This window comes from Ornithorhynchus anatinus, chromosome 8 (assembly GCF_004115215.2).
Source record: "Ornithorhynchus anatinus isolate Pmale09 chromosome 8, mOrnAna1.pri.v4, whole genome shotgun sequence".
NCBI classification, from domain to species: Eukaryota; Metazoa; Chordata; class Mammalia; order Monotremata; family Ornithorhynchidae; genus Ornithorhynchus; species Ornithorhynchus anatinus.
The window spans coordinates 52,020,710-52,033,386 of record NC_041735.1 but is presented as its reverse complement, the minus strand read 5'-3'; the positions used below and the strand labels follow the sequence as shown (position 1 = coordinate 52,033,386).

The window sequence follows — 12,677 nt, the reverse complement described above, 5'->3', positions numbered from 1 at the left end:
GAATTAAGACTGAGCCCCAGGGAGGACATGGACTGGGTCCAACCTGATTATTCTATATCTACCCTGGTGCTTAGTACAGTGCCTGGCACATGGTAAGTGCTTAACAAATACCAGAAAAAAACAGAAAAAAATTCACAGAGCACCTAAAACATTTAATTAAACTCCTCTTGACATTTTTCATCACAAAGCAGAAAGGCAAGCTGGTACACTCATAACAGTGTCAAATATTTCACTATGTCCTACATAATTCCTGAATGCAAGGGGCCACTTTCCAGTGATTTATAGCTCATGGAAATCTGTCTTGTGGTACAGTCCCCCTAGACTGTACACTCACTTAGAGCAGGGAATTTGTTTGGCAGCTCTGTTATAATAACAATAATAATGATAATGATGGTATTTGTTAAGTAATTACTATGTGCCAAGCACTGTTCTAAGTGCTAGGATAGATACAAGATAATCAGGTTGTCCCAAGTGGGGCTCACAGTCTCAATTCCCATTTTACAGTTGAGGTAACAGGCACAGAGAAGTAAAGTGATTTGCCCAAAGTCACACTTATTAAATAATGTTGGTATTTGTTAAGCGCTTACTATGTGCCGAGCACTGTTCTAAGCGTGGGGGTAGACACAGGGGAATCAGGTTGTCCCACTTGGGGCTCACAATCTTAATCCCCATTTTACAGATGTGGTAACTGAGGCACCGAGAAGTTAAGTGACTTGCCCAAAGTCACACAGCTGACAAGTGGCCGAGCAGGGATTCGAACCGGTGATCTCTGACTCCAAAGCCCGTGCTCTTTCCACTGAGCCACGCTGCTTCTCTGCTGATGCGTGGCTCAGTGGAAAGAGCACGGGCTTTGGAGTCAGAGGTCATGGGTTCGAAACCTGGCTCAGTCACTTGTCAGCTGTGTGACTTTGGGCAAGTCACTTAACTTCTCGGTGCCTCAGTTCCCTCATCTGTAAAATGGGGATTAAGACTGTGAGCCCCACGTGGGACAACCTGATTCCCCTGTGTCTACCCCAGCGCTTAGAACAGTGCTCGGCACATAGTAAGCGCTTAACAAATACTAACATTGATAAGTGGCAGAGCCAGGATTAGAACCCTTGACTCCCAAGCTCATGTTCTTTCCACCAAGCCACACTGCTTCTCTACTCTCTCAAGTGCTTAGTACAATGCTCTGCACACAGTAAGCGCTCAATAAATACCATCGATTGACTGACACTTCATCACACCTCACATTGCCAACAAGTAACCTGGAGGTTGAATTGGGTCAGTGAATGCATTCTGCCAAGCAATCTGGACAAATTAAGCAGAGATGACCTGGAATTCTGGGAGGTTTCCGATGCTGGGTAAACAATTTCAGAGAATAGGTGGCAGCAGAATTACCCAAACAGCTTGATGAAGGATGAGCGTAAAGAGAAACTAAATTTTAAAGACTCAATTATGCAAAAACTCAGCAACTGCTGCTTAGTTGGCAGCTGGGCAGTTGAGAGATCAGCATTAGAACAGAATCATCCTGGAGTGCAGCAAATGATGCTGAGAAGTTCACCACCTCATTGGGGAAGAATAAAAAATGGTATCCAGCACCCTTCGTAACATGTTTCAGTACAGCAAAGACAATCTCTATGTACGCACAAAGTGGAAGGAAAGGTTACTCATGCACTGATCTATTCAGCCACATTTGGTCCTGTGAATAAATCCTGACCATCAATAACCTCATCAAACCCTAAAGACACACAAACACACCACCCCCCAACACAACAAGTTCTGAACCTTCCTTTCTCTTAAGCTAACCTACACACTGTTTCTCTTTCTCATCTCCCCTGTGGCTGACTTCTTGCTCACACCTTTCCTGGAATACCCTCCCACTTCAAATCTACCACTTCCCTCCTGTGTGATCTTGGGCAAATCACTTAACTTCTCTGTACTTCGGTTTCATTGCTTAAAACGTCTCTGCATTTCCGTTTCCTGATCTACAAAATGGGGATTCTCTGTCTTTCCTCCTACTCAGAACGTGAGCCCCATGAGGGATAGGGATTGTGTCCTACCTCATTATCTTGAATCTACCCCAGTTATTAATAGAGTGCTTGCCACAGTACAAAGTAAGCCTACTTCACCTCTCCTCACCTTTAGAGCCTTTTCTGAAAACACATCTCCTTTAAGAATCCTTACCTGTTTTACCTCTAATCTCTCCAGGTATCCCTCCAACTGACAATTCAGCATTTCTGTGCCGGTGGTCGCAGAATCTCATAGCCCTTTTTTTCAGACCTTATACCTTAAGAACTACCTTCCCCTTTTTTCTTCTTCATTCTGTCTGAAAGTGATTTTCATGTCTCTCTCTGCTGCTACTTTGTAAGGTCCTCGAGGCTGGGGATCACATCTATTTCCTGTATTTTCCTAAGTGTGTGGAACAGTGCTCTTCACATGGCAGCTGCTCAATGACTGGTTAAAAGCGGGAAACCCTTGTCTCTCATAATTGCTAATTATATAGTAATGGCTAATAATAATTCCTGTACATTTTCCAGCTGCAGAAGAGGAATATGAACACTAGTAAATCTGCAGAGGGAACAGTCAGTTGAAGCAACAGAGACAGGGAGCTGGCCTAGCAATAATAATAATTACGGTATCTGCTAAATATATACTGTCTGCAGGCACTGTACTAAGCACTGGGGTGGATACAGCAAATCATTCTGCACACCGTGGATTAAAAAAAAACCAAAAATTAGTGAGTCAATGAATGATATATATTTGTCTGGCCCCTACGTGACTTCAATTACCAAGTACTTCTACCTCCAACAACCACTAGGGACTAAAGGTACATCAGACGCACCCCAGGGCTGAGACAGCACAGATTATGAAAATATATAGCCTTACAAGTATTTACAACTTACAGAAATTCTGAATATAAGCAAGATAAATATTACACTGTCATCCTCCATAGTTAGTGCTTGATCTGTGTGGAGTTTGGGGAGAGTACATTCAAGTCACATAAAAAAAATCTCAGTCACATTTTTAATCCTACATCAAATATAGATTTATTCCGTCCTTTTTAAATTCAGCCTCCGGACACTGACTTCTAAATATCTAGTAATTCTTTCTTGGTTATATTGATTTCATCTCACTTGCTTCTAATCAATAGGATTAAATAACATGTGACCAGGCAGGTACATTTTGCCACTTGCTTTTATTTAATAGCTTGTCTTGTTAAAATCGTTACTCTTTTGCACACTCCATTCCTGCTGATGCCCATCCTAGGGAGCAGAGGTAAAAGCTTTGAAAGTCTGAAAAGCATATTTCTTTCTGAAAATAAAAACTTCAGTTTCATAAACCAGAAGTCCCCAAAGTTATGTATAAAAAGCTTACATGATAGATATCAAAACATGGCTCAAATCTCATCTCTTTCATAGCACGTTTCAAGTTGAACCACACTGACTTCACTGGTTCCAGTAATACCAGGAACCACCCTTTTTATGGTATTTTGAAAGTGCTTACTATGGGCCATAAACTTTTCTAAGTGCTGGGGTAGTTACAAATTAATTAGGTCAGACAGTTTCTGTCCTCCATGGGGCTCACAATCTAAGTAGGGGGAAGAACAGGTATCCCCATTTTGCAGTTGAGGAAACTGAGGCATAGAGAAGTTAAGTGACTTGTCAATGGTCACACAACAAGAAATTGGCAGAGCCAGGATTAGAACCCAGGTCCTTCTGGCTCCAAGACTGTGCTCTCTCCACCAGGCCAATGCAGCTTCTCTTCCACCCATTTTCATATTTCACAGCCCTTTTAAAAACAGAGCCCTTTCCTGCATATAATATCTCAGTCCCAAGGTTGGAGTCAGTCTATGCTTCTGTTTCACTGGGAAATTCTCCCAATTAAATAGGCTACGAGCTTTATCAAAAGATTTTGAGAAAGTGATCCGGGAGTTGCTCTAAGTTGACAATGGGCCCTAAAGGCACACACACGGGATGACATGCAGATGATTAAGTCACCTCACAGACCCAGCCGAGCACTGTGGCCTGAAGAAAACTGAGCCTATATAGCACCTACACACAATTTAAAGTTGTCACACAGAACTTGACACTTTCGGCATGCATCATCTAGCAATGCAGGAAAGAGGCAAATGAAGAAGAAAACAGAATGCAAAAGCTGGTAGGGTTTTCGGCATATTGCCCAGAGGCTGGTGACACCTGGAAACCTGCTTTGTACCAAGTTGTAGGTCTACAATAATATTACTGCCCAAATTTCACAGGGCTGTGAGCCCCAATTGTTGAGCAGTTTCACCAATGTCGCTTACAAACCCCACTCAAGATCAAAAGGCTGGGCAAGATTTCCAATGATGAAGTACTGGAAAGCAACAAGCATACAAAAGTTTCTAAGGCAGTGGTCAGAGCAACCCGCTTTGCTGGGAAGGACACGGGTGAAGAATGGATGAAGGCAGGACACCCGATTAGATGCTAAATGGTGACCATCACCATGAAGCAGCTTTACATAGTGGAAAGTGCATGGTCTAGAAGTCAGAGGACCTGCGTTCTAATTCTGGCCCCTGCCACCTGTCTGCTGTGTGAACTTGGACAAATCACTCCACTTTTCTGTGCTTCAGTTTCTTCACCTACAAAATGGGAATTCAATCCCTGTTCTTCCACCGCAAACCCCACGTGGGACAGGGATTTGATTATCTTGTTCTCCTCTAGTGCTTAGTACAAAATCACTTAAAGAGCATAATTATTATTAGGTCAACCCATCGGCAACTCAGAACTCATATATTTGACTCTATTCTCTCACTCCTAACTGCTATATATTTGACAATTTATGTCTCCATGCTTCCATTAGAGTGAAAGCTCTCTGGGGCAGAGGTCATGTCTTTTACCTCTTTTGTATATTGCCCAAGGGTGCAGTGCAATGCTCTGCATGCCACAGATGCTCATTAAATGCGGCTCGTATTAATTTAGGAGCAGAGGAGACTGGAGGAAGTGGGAAAGTCAACCAGCTGAGTTAAGGCTAACCTTCCTCCTCACCCCACCTACATTAGGCCGCCACTGCTAGTATGTACATGTGTATGCTCGCTCTCGTGCTCTCTCTCTCTCTTTCTCTCAGCATCAATGCCTACTGAAGAGAAGCAGCCTGGCTTAGTGGAAAGAGCCCAGGCTTGGAACTCAGAGGTCATGGGTCTACTCCCTGCTCCGCCACTTGTCTGCTGGGTGACCTTGGGCAAGCCACTTAACTTCTCTGGGCCTCAGTTATTTCATTTGTAAAATGGAAATTAAGGCTGTGAGCCCCAAGTGGGACAACCTGCTTACCCTGTATCTACCCCAGTGCTTAGAACAGGGCTTGGCACATAGTAAATGCTTGAAAAATACCATAATAATTATTATTATTACTGGCTAGAGCACGAGCCCAGGAGTCAGAAGGACCTGGGTTCTAATCCCAGCTGTGTCATTTGTCTGCTGGGTGACCTTAGGCAAGTCACTTCACCTCTCTATGCCTTACCTAGCTACCTCATGTGCAAAATGGGGTTTAATATCATGAGCCCCATATGGGACATGGACTGTGTCCGAACTGACTAGCTTGCATCTTCCCTAATGCGTTGTACAGTGCCTGGCACATAGCATTGAACAAATAAACCATAGGCTTGGGAATCAGTAGGACCTGGGCTAATTTATTCACTCAATCATATTTATTGAGTACTTACTGTGTGCAGAGCACTGAACTAAGCGTTTGGGAGAATACAATAACAGACGCATCCCCTACCCATAATGAGCTTACAGTCCCGAGGGTTCTAAACCCAACTCTGCCCCTGGTCTGCTGTGTGATCTTGGGCAAGTCGTTTGACTTCTCTGTGCCTCAGTTACCTCAACTATAAAATGGGGAGTAAGACCGTGACCCCTTGTGGGACAGGTACTGTGTCCAACCTGATCAGCCTGTATCTACCTCAGTGCTCAGAACAGTGTTGACATACAGTAAGCGCTTAACAAATCCTATTTTTATTATACTATGAGGTGGTTGCTTAGGGTATGAGAATAGGCTGTCACCATCTATTTATGAGCCCTCAAGTGTATCATTGAGGGACACTCATTCGCTGGGAAACTGGCTGGGGTCTGGAGCCATGGAACATCGTATTTCTAAAATAATCTAATCTTGGATTGTGTAGGTTATGTCACTGAGAATGAGAAAGGTTCACAGAGAAACTAAGAATAAACAAATGTGGCTTCATTTTCCAATCTACCTTTTTCTCTGAAGCTTTGCATACTCAGAGATGAACCTCAAATTTGCTGCACTGCCATAAGTCAGCTTTCTGGGAATTAAATGGTAAAAATCATAGATCATTTCTTTTTCTGTAAAAAAAGAAGGTAGAATCCAGTGTGTTGCTTTAACTCCCAAGCAGAAGCAAGATGAAATATTATTGATTTCTATACCAAACATAAAGAGGCTAACTATGCTAAATCGATACATGCAATGCTTGTTGAAAGTTTACGCTTTTTTTTCTAATTTTCTTTCTTCTCTTGTATTAGGAAACTGCCTATTCAATAGGGAAGAATGCCAATGAGCTCAGAAGAATCCATCAAACTTTATTATCCAAAATCAATATGCTGCCACTCCAAATCAATAAGAGGCTGGGCAGACAGAGCAGAAGCTGCAGTACCTCTCTATTAAATGAGATTTTTCTCCATTAGAAACTGGAAGCTTCTCAATGGACAATTAACTCAAGAATCTCTCCTTCATTAAATTTTATGACTTGTAACATTTTTTAAATTGGTCAAACAAAAAGCTTTCATTACAAGGAGAATACATTAATTTATTTGGCTCTATATCACACCATGTAAAAAGTAAAAGCATCTCTAATGCTTAATTCAGAGAACAATAAATTAATCTGGACATTATTCCATTATGGAAACAGCATGAATTTACATATTAGTCAAACACTAACTACAACAAAAGAAATGAGCATTACACAAAATTTTGGGTGGTGGACAGAAGAGTTTAGGCGAAGCTGGAATTCTTTTTACATCCATATATGTATATATTTTCATCTTTTAGCCTTGATGACATTCATATCTAAATAAGGCCCAGTTAAAATAAATATGATCCGTATTTTCAGGTGATAAAATTCTCTTGACTTTACAAGGAGGCTACCAAAAGAGTGACTGTAATTTTTGCAGTTGTGAAGATAGTTATTAAATCTCTAGGTTTTCTTCTGCTCATTTGCCTGCAGGCATCATAGCTAGGGAAGTCTGGGAATGGGGTGGGAAGCCTCCAGGCTTCATTCCTGGAATCCTGCATCCATCATTTTTTTTCTATTAATGCACCATAGAAGATCTCCAGTTGAAAAGAGAAGCAGCACAGGTCTGGGAGTCAGAAGGACCTCGGTTCTAATCTCAGCACTACCATTTGTCTGCTGTGTGACCTTGCGCAAATCACTTGAACTCAGTGCCTCAGTTACCTCATCTGTAACAAGGGGAATGAAGACTGTGAGTCCAAAGTGGGACAATCTGATTACCTTGTATCTGTCCAACGCTTAGAACAGTGCTTGGCACATAGTAAGCGCTTAACAAATACCAACTTTGTTATTATTAAAATGGGGATTAAGGGTGAGCTCCAATGGGACAGGGACTGTGTCCAACCCAATTTGCCTGTATCTATCCCAGTGCTTAGTACCACGCCTGACAAGTAGAAAGGGCTTAACAAATACCACATTTACGATTATTACAGTAAGGGCTTAATAACAGCAGATTAAAGAAACAACTTAGAGAAGCAGTGGGGTTTAGTGGCAAGAGCATAGGCTTGTAAATCAGAGGGCGTGGGTTCTAATCCCGACTCTGCCACTTGTTTGCTGTGTGACCTTGGGCATGCCACTTAACTTCTCTGGGCCTCAGTTATCTCATCTGTAAAATGGGAATAAAGACTGTGAGCACCACGTGGGACAATCCGATGACCTTGTATCTACCTCAGCGCTGAAATTACTTGGAATATAGTAAGCACTTAACAAATACCATTATTATTGTTATTATTATTAAATGCCATAAAACAAAGAAAAAATTAATACACAAAAAAACACCGATGGATTTCAAAAGAAGATTTTTGCAATGGAAGAGAATCTTATATACACTTGTGAATTTATAAAGAAAAAAGCACTCTGAGGCTTGTCTTCTAAAAGGAGAAAATAAAATGGGCCAGTGCAGGGAATGAATCACCAAAAATAATGATACATAAAAGTGAGCTGTCTTGCCTAAGGACCGGCAAATCACCTTTTAATCTGTGTCACACTTTCCTTACTTTTAAAATCAAGAGAGATACCACCTCTCCTTTCTTCTTAGATTGTGAGTTCAAGTACACAGGGACTGACTTTGATCTGATTATCTTATTCTTACCTCAGTGCTTAGCATAGTGTTTGGCACATAAAATACAACTCATTTTCAAAACTTGTGATATGAGCATTTTGAAGTATTCAAGCTTAAAAATAGTCACACCAGCATTACCAAGACCAATAAAGAATTTTCATTCAGATATTTTCTTTTCTGTCTTAGGAAGCACAAAACCTTTCTCCAAATGTCACCATTATCAAATAGCATTTATCAGATGTCTACTATGTGCAGACACTGTTCTATGTGCTTGGAAGCACAAAACAGAAGTAAAAGATAATAATACTGGTATTTGTTAAGCACTTACTATGTGCAAAGCACTGTTCTAAGCGCTGGGGGGATATAGGGTGGTCAGATTGTCCCAAATGGGGCTCACAGTCTTCATCCCCATTTTACAGATGAGGTAACTGAGGCACAGAAAAGTTAAGTGACTTGCCCAAAGTCACACAACTGACAAGTGGCGGAGCCGGGAGTAGAACCCATGGCCTCTGACTCCCAAGCCCGGTCCCTTTCCACTGAGCCATGCTGTGGTCCTTACCCTTGAAGAGCATAGAAGCATAAGATTTATGAACCATGGACAGTTATCAAACTATCTACACCACCCCTGGTCAAAAACTTGGTTTCAGGAACTAATGAAAATACTAGGCTATTTAAGGTTACGGCAAGATCTCAAATCCAGGGGCTCTTTTTCATCTGTGGGGAGAGAATGGGTCATACGTGGACATTAGAAGATGGAATTTACCCAAAAATATCATGATGCCCTGAAAGTGTTAAATTCACCCACAGAAGTTACCAGTTGACTCTTGCTGAGTGGTTTACCTGCCATCATATCATACCGTTTGAACTGTGAGACCACTATTCCAGTCCCTTGGGAACTGAGTAAATCATGAATCAAGATTTTTTCATATAGTGTGTGTCTATCTGGAGGGAAATGTATAGTAGTACATTAACCTTGAAGAAGCAGATCGTTTATTAAATTAGCATGTTACAAAATCTGCGATGCCTTTAGCCATGTGTAAGAAATGCATTCTGTAACCTCAACAAAACCAGAGAATTCTCACATTGTCATGACTACCAGCTACTGCATATAAATGACCTAAAAAATTAATATAGTGAGTTAGTGTCTAACTTATGTAAAATTTTTGAAATTTTTTGGTTACTGTAATTTGTACCCTGATTTGTCATATGAGAAATATACTCCAGAGCTATGCAATAATTTAATAAATTCATGGCAATAGCTTCCAAACTTTGGCTTGGTACTTAACAATGCAATGGAGTGTGAGGATTAGTACACATTAGTCCATCCCACCATATTATATTACTTAACTCATTCACATGGCAAAATCATCCATCATAGCTGATAGCAGATGATGAGGGTTACATTTTTCTCCCCACCTTGCCATCCCTAACCTTCACTCTCTCACTGAGCATGACCAATAGCCTAGAGGTACTTAGAGTCTAAATGGTTCTCAGTTTATTAAATCTCTAAAAAGAAAGCTGGTGTGTGATGAATGTGTGTCAATGATGGCTGGTACATTCTCCAAACCATTTAAGAAGAACATAAAATGAAAAAAAATGCTAATGAAACTTGTTGATATGAAGGATACTGTTTTCCAACTGTCTGGAAATGAACTATCAGAAGATTAGAAAAAAATATAATAATTTTCATATTAGAGGCATCTAAAAATCAGTTATCAGCAAAAGCAAAACATAAGAAATAATCTTCAAATCCACATATATATATATAAAAGGAGACGAGAAAGAAAAAAAAAACAGGCAAAGAGCAAGACAGAATATCACACATAATAATAATGGCTGTGGTATTTGTTAAGCGCTTATTCATTCATTCAATAGTATTTATTGAGCGCTTACTATGTGCAGAGCACTATACTAAGCACTTAGAATGTACAATTCGGCAACAAATAGAGACAATCTTGTGTCAGGCATGGTATGAAGCGCTGAGGTAGATACAAGCAAAAGAGGTTGGACACAGTCCCAGTCCCACATGTGGCTCACAGTCTTAATCCCGACTCTGCCACTTGTCAGCTGTGTGACTGTGGGCAAGTCACTTAACTTCTCTGTGCCTCAGTTACCTCATCTGTAAAATGGAGACGAAGACTGTGAGCCTCACATGGGACAATCTGATTACCCTGTATCTACCCCAGCATTTAGAATAGTGCTCTGCACATAGTAAGCACTTAACAAATACCAACATTATTATTATTATTATTATTATTATTAATCACCATTTTACAGTTGAGATAACTGAGACCCAGAAGTTAAGTGAATTACCCAAGGTCACACAACAGACAAGTGGCAGAACCAGGATTAGAACCCAAGTCCTTCTGACTTTCAGATCAGTGCTCCATCTATTAGGCCATGCTGCTTCTCATGAGAGAGAATGTGCACTGATAGAAATTAAGTATCACTGCTACTAATAATAAAAATAATAATTTTGGCATTGGTTAAGCACTTACAATGTGCCAGGTACTGTATTAAGTGCTTGGGTAGATACACTCCCTGTCTTATACAGGGCTCACAGTCTTAATCCCCATTTTCCGGATGAGGTAACTGAGGTATGGAGAAGTGAAGTGACTTGCCCAAGACCACACAGCGGACAAGTGGCACAGCCAGCTTCAGAACCTAGATCCTTTCATTCACTCATTCATTCAATCATATTTATTGAACACCTGTGTGCAGAGCACTGTCCTAAGCACTTAGGAAAATACAAAAGAGTATTAAAGAGAGAAAATCCCTGCCCACAACGAGCTCCTTCTGACTCCCAAACCCTAGCTCTTTCCACTAGGCCATGCTGCTTCTCTACACACTGGAAGACAATTTCTAACAGTGAGCACTTTCTCATGTGCTATATGGAAATACAAATGCAAGTGTCTTGAAGGTAATGCTTTCTTGAAGGTAATACTCAAGGGTCAATTTTTCATCCTTATTATCAGTTACTAAAGGTGCACATCTTATAACTACTAGACCACCCTACTTTCCCATTCACACAAGATGTAGATTCTCTAAAGGGGAGCTCTGTACTTTTGTGATACATTTGGGCTAAGGACTGCAGGTTAATCAAAATTAGATAAGACCTACAGAGAATGTGCTTTTTAAAAAGAGGCTATGGTCACCCTATGAGATTTTTCCTGTTAACATCAGAAACATTCAATGATTCTTTTCAGGGTTCTCCTACATCAACGGTTAACACCGCCACTGCCTGTCAACTGAAGAATGAAAATTTCAGGAAATAGGTGGTACCTGGACATGATTATCCATTCTCATTTCAATAGTATCTCAGTTGGCCATTCCAATCCTGATGTGGTGTATTTGCCTAATTGTAATTTTTCCTGTGGACCACAAATTCCAGCAGCCATGAAAGAACAACCCTTGAAATCACCCAAAGGGGCAGCAGCTTTGCGACCTGAACTGGGGTTCAGCCTGACCTGCATTTGTGGGGGGCACCCAGCACAACCCAGCCCTCTGGCTGATGACCCAGCTCCTTAAGTCTTATCTCAACCCAACTCTATCCTAATTCGTCCCCTCCTAACCTCCAGGCAAAGGTCAAAATGAAATGGGGCTTAGAACGAGAGAAAGGCTGTTTTCCCTCTATCTGTATTTCCATAGTACTGGCTGCTTCGCATTTACTTGATACTTTTTTCCATGTATATTTGTAAACAAAGTTGAACAATGGCTTCCTAAGATCTGTTTCAAGTTAGCTAACAAAGTGATCAAAATTGTGAAGTTTTATTTGCTCAAAATTGGTATTTGAATACCACTGTCCGACTGTTTCCAAAAACAAATTCATAATGTCACCTTTATTCAAAGGCTCATTTTAGCATTCCTAGTCTACAGGCAGACTGCCACTGTAAGACCTTCCTACTGCAGTAGGCCACTGTCAAAATATTTTTCATTCTTTCCCTCTTCTATTGTTGTCACCCATGTTTCATTCCTAGAGCAAGCACATTCATTCATTAGCTAAATTATCTCTCAAAAACCAGACTCACTTTTCTAAGGTTACCCAATTGTACATTCCAAGCGCTTAGTACAGTGCTCTGCACATAGTAAGCGCTCAATAAATACTATTGAATGAATACTATTGAATGAATGAATAAGGTAATGAGAAAATCTGGAGCCACATTATGGGTTCTCAGAGCCGCCTATGAATCAACTCCTGTTTTGGTTTTAGTAGGTTAGCAATCTTTAAGATAGAGCCTCGGGAACTCAATGAAGTATCTTGTTCTCCATAATGTAAATAGCACTATATTTTTTTCTTAATTGCTAGAGTAAATACTATCAATCATTCAGTCAAAACCCTCTTCTTATCTG

The 12,677-nt window shown here is 40.7% G+C and overlaps 1 protein-coding gene and 1 long non-coding RNA gene across 2 annotated transcripts in view; one reads left to right on the top strand and one right to left on the bottom strand.

Annotated features, from left to right (window-relative positions):
- The window catches only part of LOC114813696, a 36,662-nt gene extending 29,793 nt beyond the window's left edge, over positions 1-6,869 (top strand). The window contains exon 3 of the long non-coding RNA XR_003761418.2: positions 6,501-6,869. This is a non-coding gene — a long non-coding RNA (uncharacterized LOC114813696). The remainder of the gene's footprint in view (positions 1-6,500) is intronic.
- Positions 1-12,677, bottom strand: part of ANO10 (anoctamin 10) — a 226,949-nt gene that overhangs the window by 91,025 nt on the left and 123,247 nt on the right. The window lies entirely within an intron of this gene.